Genomic DNA, 8,468 nt, shown 5'->3' with positions numbered 1-8,468 from the left:
AACAGATAGTTCACACATGGGATGAATAATGAATATGCACATGTCATCAATCACAATCATATCACGATCACATCATAGTATTACACATCATCTGTCTCAATCACAACCATATCACGACCACATCATAGTATTACACATCACCTGTCCCAATCACACCCATATCATGACCACATCATAGTATTACACATCACCTGTCTCAATCACAACCATATCACGGCCACATCATAGTATTACACATCATTTGTCTCAACATCAATGTCTGTATCAATCATAGCCTACCCGTGCTCTTCCATCCCCTCAATATCAGTTATCACATGACTTATTCAACAAATTCAAGTCACATATAACACATTTAGCTTGTTTTATTCCCCATCTTTCATTTACAACAATTTCAATCAACAAATAAAACTCATCCTCAATCCCCATTACTCCCCAACACAATTAGAAAAGTAGTCATGCGTAGTCTAAGAGTTTTACAAAGTTTGGAAGCCACTTGCCTTAAAATGAACTCCAAAAGTTACTTGACTTGAGCCTTTCCTTTCCGAGTATAATTCGGATCACGATAATCTATTCAAACAATTATTCACAATCACAATTCGAGTCCAATGACACCAAAATCAAGAAATTTAGGGAAAAAGGGCAAAACGGTCCAAAAGTCTCATACCGAAAAACGATACCCAAATCTGAAAATTTTTGATGTAAAATGATCCTTAAAGTATTTGGAAGCTAATGGTGAAAACCAATTTGAAAACGGAGTTGAAATCAATTCACAAACTCAATTTGAAGGAAAATCCACGTTCTTGAAGAAGCCTAAAATATTCGGATCTGAAACCCCGACTTGAAAATGAAATATCTCTTGAAAAACATCTTACCCATGCTTAGATAAGTTCAAATATGAAATTTCATCAAAACCGGAGTTAAGATCGACCTTGAAATTCTCAATTTATCAAACTTTAACTTTACCGGGAAAGTCCAAATTGTATGCGGTTAATATGATGAAAATAATCGATGAATCAATAATTTTATGTTAAAATCAGTTTACCCATAACATAAGGATCGTAAATATACCTTTTTCATCAAAAAGGGAGTCCAAATCGATAAAACCCCAATTTTTCCCAAGAGATTTACGGATAGGAAAAAAAAAAACCAGATAAAGAAATTATGAGAAAATGTCGAATTGAAGATTGAATACTAACCCTCATATTAATTCAAGAAGAAACCCGTAAGAATCACTCCATTCCGATCTCTAGAACTCCCGATATGCTCAAAATACCAAATGAACACAGTCTGAGATTTTTATAACAGTACATGGCTGTTATGCACTAGAAAAACAACAGTTAATCTTTCACTAAAAAGGCCGTAATTTCCTCATACGATAGTGAAATGACCCGATTCTTTTTTGTAAATGTCTTAAAAATAATGATACGGACCTGCTTGTTCAATCGGAGCTCAATTTCATGCTCGTTTGCGCAGTCAAATATTATTTCTACTCGGTAAACAATCATTTCTTATTTGCGATAAAAGTCCAATCTCGGATTAGCGAAAATGCACCAAAATTTGCAGATAAGTCCTATAATTCATGCTCAAAATTTCAGAACCTTCGTAATAATTTTTCAACCTTTAAAACTAATAATGAACCCTTTAGTTGCCACAATTTGCTGAATTAGTGTCAAAGCATCCAAGAAGCTTAAAAGCTCACCCAAAACTCATTTGGCACTTCCCGAACACAAACCAAATATGCTACTAGCTTGAAAATGACATTTCAGACTCAATGAAATTGTCGGAATTTGAATTCGAGGTGTCCTTGACCCGGTATCCGATAAGGCGTCAAGAAACTAACTTTAGGCTCAAAAATTCGAAACGCACTTGAGGCCTCTAAAAATTCAACCAAGACTCATTTTAGACTTAGAATCACCCCCTGAATCCAACGGTGCCCTCGGAATTCCATTTCGAGCACCGGAACCTCGTTTGTTGACCAAAGTCAACTCTTGATCAAAATTCACAATTTTTGCAACTTAGGACCTCAAATCTTCGTTTTAACTCCAAATTCAACTCCGTAAATTCTCACAGACCCGTTTCGACATTCTAAAACTGCTGGGATCGACGGAAATCCGATTCGAGTCTAGAAACTCCAAATGACTCGAAATAACACTTTTAACCAAACTTTAACTCTTAAAAACTCAACTTTCCAAAAACTCAACTTTTCATCAATTTTCCTTCAAACCAACTTCGAAAATACAATAATTAGGACTCGGGGCAACTATTGGGAGGGGTAAAACGATCATTTTATGAAAATTTCCAAAAATGACCTTTAAGGTCATTACAAAACGTGTAGTTTTTGAATTTTGCATAATATAATTATATAATATAATTTGTATAACTGTTTAAAGTTCATATGTTTATGTTTGTATCAATTTGTTATTTCGAGTTTTATCATACTTGTATAATTCCAGACTTTGTATTACTCAATTATACAAAAATACGTAAATTACACAAACGAGCGAATTGTACAAATTATTTCCCTCTCTCGCTCGCCTCTCTCCTCCCTCTCCCAATCTCGCTCGCCTCTCTCCTACCTCTTCCAATCTCGCTCGCCAAATATATAAATACATATGTATACCAATTATATATATATATATATATATATATATATATATATATATATATATATATATATATATATACAAATATCTAACTGATACACATATGCAATTCACCTCTCACCCACTCTCTGCCCTCTCTCGCTCACCCCTCTCTTCCCTCTCCAATCTTGCTCGCCTCTCTCTTCCCTATAACATGTAGCTATAAATCGTAATTAGCACACCATAGCTATGGTGCATACGTAATTAAGCTATTTTTGGGTAATTAGATGCGAAAGTTCCCCAAAAATATTATGTTTGCATTATATATATATCCTCATTGTCTAAGTTCATATCTTTCATGTCTTTTAATTTCTTTTATATCTTTTAAATTATTAAGTTGTTAATTAGTGTGGTTAATCGTACCTCTTACGTAATTTCAAATAATAGACGTTACTCTCCCTTTCTCTGTTTTAATTTATGTGACACTGATAAAATTTCGAAACTCAATCATTTTTTTTATATTTCTTTGAAATATATTAAGTTGCTAATTATTATAATTTATAATACTTTGTATATTTAAAAAATATACAATACATTAAAAAAAATTAAAATGAAGAAAATATTGAAATTCCAAAAATATCCTCCGTCAGAAGCATGCATGTTTGACGGATAACTACTTGCTTCTGACCGCTTCTATATAATAGTAAGTTTTGTGTGTATGACAAATGTATATATTGATAAAACATATAAATATTTTAAAAAGAACTGAGGCTAAGGCGTAAAATTAACAGAATGGGGTAACTAATATGAATTTAATTCAATAAATTAAAAATAAAATTAATTTTACATACGGTAAAGCTCAATTTGGATAATTAGAGATTATAGTCAAAAGCTTAATATATGGTAAGATTTAACTTTTTCGTGTTTATTTGAACCAAATCAAATTGGAAATGTTGATGAATCCGACCCAAACCAAATCAAATTGGGAACAACGATGAATCTGACCCGAACCAAATCAAATTGGGAATAACGATGAATCCGACCTGAACCAAATCAACTTGGGAATGTGATGTATAATATAAGCAGTCAATCACAAACCCTTGAAAATCAAATTGAGTGTTACAATGGTGCAGAAAAGAAGAATTATGGAAAATTGCCAAATAATTTTGCTTCTAAGAAACACATGAAGAAGCAAAAGGCCAAGAAACTCGATGATCGGGTATTTTAATCTTACTTTCTTAATATTTGTTCTTGCTTGCTATAGCGCTTTCAGATATTTCACTAAGGTTTTCGGGGACTAGCCCGCTTCCACTCTTTTCTTTTCTTTTTTCTAAAAGACAGGGAGGATTAAGAAGGCCAAGTTTTCATCTTAATGAATCAAAGCTCTTTGTAAAATGCTACCTAACTACTGAGTCAACCTCTCATCTTGTGTTCATGGATTCAAAATTTGTATATGTCAATAAAATATTACCTTATATATGTATAAAGAATAATTTTTTGTTGAGGAGGTTCGGGTGAACACCTGGTTTCATTGCTACTTACTTGGTACCACGGTCAATTGCTAAGTATCTCATATTCAATTCTATTATTTGTTAGTAAATACTCGTTTTGTCTTTTTCGTTGAAATGTTGGATACTTTATAAAAATTGTCTGACCACTCTTTCGTGTTCTATCTAGGCCACAATTAACTTTCCAGAGAAAATACTTGTTGAAATCCTCAGTAGATTATCTGTGCGGTCTTTTGTTCGATTCAAATGTGTTTCCAAATTTTGTATAACATTGATATATGATCCTTACTTTATAAGGAATCATCTCAATCATGTCAAGAATGACGAAGATTCCCAAAAGCTTCTTTTCAACCAATGTTGCCCTAAGGATAATAGATGTTCCATTTATTGCTGTCCTTTATCGCCGGTTCAATTGGTTGAGGATGTAGAAAAGCTTATACTTGATTGCCCTTCGATCCCTAAACCAAGGTGTTGCATAATCCATTGTTGTTACGATGGCTTAGCTGCTATACATGTTTGTGATAATGATTGCATCATATTTTTGTTGTGGAACCCCTCCATAAGAGAATCAATAGTACTTCCCGCTCTAGGATATCCCCAGGATGGAATGTTTTCTCATTTTGGTTTGGGTTATGACTCAATCAATGATGAGTATAAGATCATTCATACGCCCGGGAACCAAGTTAATTCCAAATATCCTAATGAAATTCTCGCGTTGAAAAGTGGCTTATGGAGAAGGATTGATGAACATCCTCTTGGCAATTCATACATGCAGTATTTGCCATTTATTCATGCGACATTTCATTGGATCGTTGTTTCAAGAAATTATTTTGTGGTGGTTTCGTTTAGTATTTCAAATGAAGTGTACGGAGAGATATCCTTGTCACAAGAAATATTAAGCTTGAGGCAGGCTCCGACGGTATTGGCCTTTCTCTGTTGGAAGGAATGTTTTGTGTTCATTCTAATTTTGTTCTTATAGGGAAGACTACTTTTAAGGTATGGTTATTGAAAGAGTATGGTGTCAAGGGATCTTGGATGTCATTGTTCACTATAATAAAAGATAGTTGTCTTTTTAATGCCTCATCGAAATATAGGTTTGCAGATGGTGAAGTGCTATTCAGGTGCATTGATTTTGAATCTAGAGGGCACACATTTAGGACGGTCAATAGACCATTTAAATCATGGCATCGATGTGATACCATTCAGAGTGGACATGCTTTTACAGAGAGTTTGATTTCTCCAAAATCACTTACTTATTAATTTCTTATGTATGACGATGGAGAAACTTTTTATTTTTATTTTTATCAGTTACCATGTTATAACCTTTACTCTTATTAGTTAATCTATTGCTCATTCACCAGTTTCAAAATTTATTACTAAAACTGTTAGCTTGTATAATTTTCACTAGATGTAGAATCTATATATGTTATGCTTCTTTGCCTTTTGACCAAAAATGCACTAATTTTGGAGATCAAATATACATCTCACCACATTTTTAAAGAATTCGAGTAACATAGATTTGAAGCAGTAAAATCGTTTATATCACTTCTTTAGAAACAGTTTTATTTTTGATAGTCAAACGATACAAATTTTGTCTAGCATTTTCGATGTATTTTTTCATCATATTGATATGCAAAAGTTATCAATTTGTAATACTTTTTGTATAGTCTTTGTACATTTAAATTTTTATTTTAAAATATCAAATTAATATAATTTAATTTAACTTTGAAAATTAGTCGAATTGACTTTCCAAAAAAATATCACAACTAAAAAGGATTTTCACTTGTGATGCTGATGTCCATTGCAATTTATAATTCAAAATTTAGTCAAACGGAAGAATACGTCATTTGCTAATCAAATTTCTGAATATAAAAGGAACAATTATTTTAGACTAAGGATTAAGGAACAATTATTATAATTTAATTATTCTTATAATATTAACACCTAAAATATTTAGGATTAGGACTTTGAAATATGTGGTAATTATAAACCAAATCAAATTTGGAATGTTGATGAATTAATATAAGCACTCAATAATAAGCTCTAAAAAAATCAAATTAAGTAATGCAATGGCACAAAAAAGGAAGAATGATGAAAAATTCTATTATGTTCTCTTCTCTATTGTCCTCCGTAACCAATAAATTGGTTCAGCTCTCAATTGATTACATGGACGTAGACGTTCATGATCGGGTATTTTAATCTTACTTTCTTACTTTTTTGTTCTGGCTTGTTATAGCAGATTCAGAATTTCAATTAAAGAGATAATTTGAAAAAAAAAAATATAGTCTTGAAATTTGAATTCTTAACTACTGAGTCAACCTCTAGTTGGATACTTTATAAAATTTGTCTGATCATTCTTTCTTCGTTCTATCTAGGCTACGGTTCACATTCCAGAGAAAGTACTTGTCGAAACCCTTAGCAGGTTACCTATACGGTCTCTTGTTCAATGCAAATGTATTTCCAAATCTTGGACAAAATTGATATCCGATCTTCATTTTATAGAGAAGCATCTCATGAATCGTGTCGAGAATGACCAAGATTCCCAAGAAAGCATCTCATGAATCCGACCCGAACCAAATCAAATTGGGAATCGCAAGAATTTATTTAATATTATTTTTTATCTTCAAAATCACTTACGTATAAGTAGTTTTTATGTATTACGAAGGAACTTTTTTTTATTTGATATTATTTTTTATTATAAGAATAATGTATAGATTCCTTCATGTATTATAGAGATGGATAAATACGAATAAAAATGAAACTTCAAAAATAACGTTACTTTAACATTAATGCAAAATCAAATAATTAAGCCAAGGAATTGTTGGGACTTTTTATTTATTTAAGTTGCAAAGTTTGTAAAACAAAAACAATTTGAATAGGATAGGAAAAGGTTTTGAATAAGATTAGATTGTAATTTTATAACATTTGAATACGCAGAAAAAAGTTTTTTGCAACACTTTCTTGTCCTATTTATGCCATGCAAATTCACTTTCATGAGGACATATTTGTGGACATTATTATTAGGTTACATGTGCAGTCTCTTTCTTTAATTCAAGCGACATTAAAATTTTGAAAAATATTAATCGATGAACCGTATTTTAAAAAGGAGCATCTTAATTATGTCAAAAATGACCAAAAATTTCTCTTTTACCAACTGCGCCCTGAAAAAGATATATTTTTCATATATTATTTTCCTTTATCACCGGTTGGTTGAGGATGTATTGGATTGCCCTTTAAATCTTAAACCATATATGTTACGATGGCTTATTTTTTTTATATTAGGATTTATGAAAATAGACACATATTTTTGTTATAGAGTTTCTCCACAGAAAACAATTGTACAATTTTCATCCAAAATTTCCAATGGAGGAATTTTCTTGTTTGGAATTGAGTTTTGACTCAACTAGTGGTGATTATAAAATTCTTAAAATTCCCTAGAATGAAAATAATTGCCGCAAAGCATATTGTCAATTGTGAATACCACGAGGATGATAATCAATTTTTCTTGCGAATCACTTTTCAGTGGGAGAATTTCATCAGGTAGTTTATGACCATCATTTTCATTTCGGGGAATCTAAAGAATCCTATAATCATCGCTATTTTGAGTTAAAACTCAATATCAAACAAAAAAAAAATCCCTCAACTGAAGAATTTGAAGTGAGAAGTACAATCAATTCCCGTATGAAGGGATTCCAAAGTAAAAATATGTGGTGTTCAACAATATTTCATAAACCCTGATGATAATAAGTCATAGCAATAACAATAGACTACGCAATATCATGGTTTAAAATTTAAAGGAACATTTAATTTTCAAACATCTTTAACTAGTTAAATCGATGATAAAAGTCAATAATATATGAAAAATATAATATAGCTTACCAAGTGTGTAGGTTGTAAAAGAAAGTTTTTTTAAAAAATCATTTGATGTGATTGAGATGTTTCATCAAAAAAAATGATTCATCTGATCAATATATTCCAAAAGTTTGAAACACAATTAAATCGAAAAAGAGACCGCACAAAGCTAAGAATTCCACAAGTATGTCCTATTAAAAGTGAACTTTCATGGCCTAGATAGGATAAGAAAGTGCTATCAAACACTTATTTTTTAAAAAAATCAAATTTTATACAATTTCAATCAAGAGTTCAGAAAAAATGAAACTCATTTTTTTTTTTTTTTTTGATTTCTTCCATCTACTTTTAACAAATAAATGAAGCAATAAAATTTGGAATATTTAAAGTAGAAAGAAATTCCTAGGTCTTTGGCAGTGGTAACAAGAGTGAGCAACAAATAAGACAAGTACTTAAACATTTCTAACAATTTGATATTTTAATGAAGGTATAAAACTACTGTAAAATGCATAAATTTGATATTATTTGA

This window comes from Solanum verrucosum, unplaced genomic scaffold (assembly GCF_900185275.1).
Source record: "Solanum verrucosum unplaced genomic scaffold, falcon-dt-bn FXZP01000165.1, whole genome shotgun sequence".
NCBI classification, from domain to species: Eukaryota; Viridiplantae; Streptophyta; class Magnoliopsida; order Solanales; family Solanaceae; genus Solanum; species Solanum verrucosum.
This window is presented reverse-complemented; position numbering follows the sequence as displayed.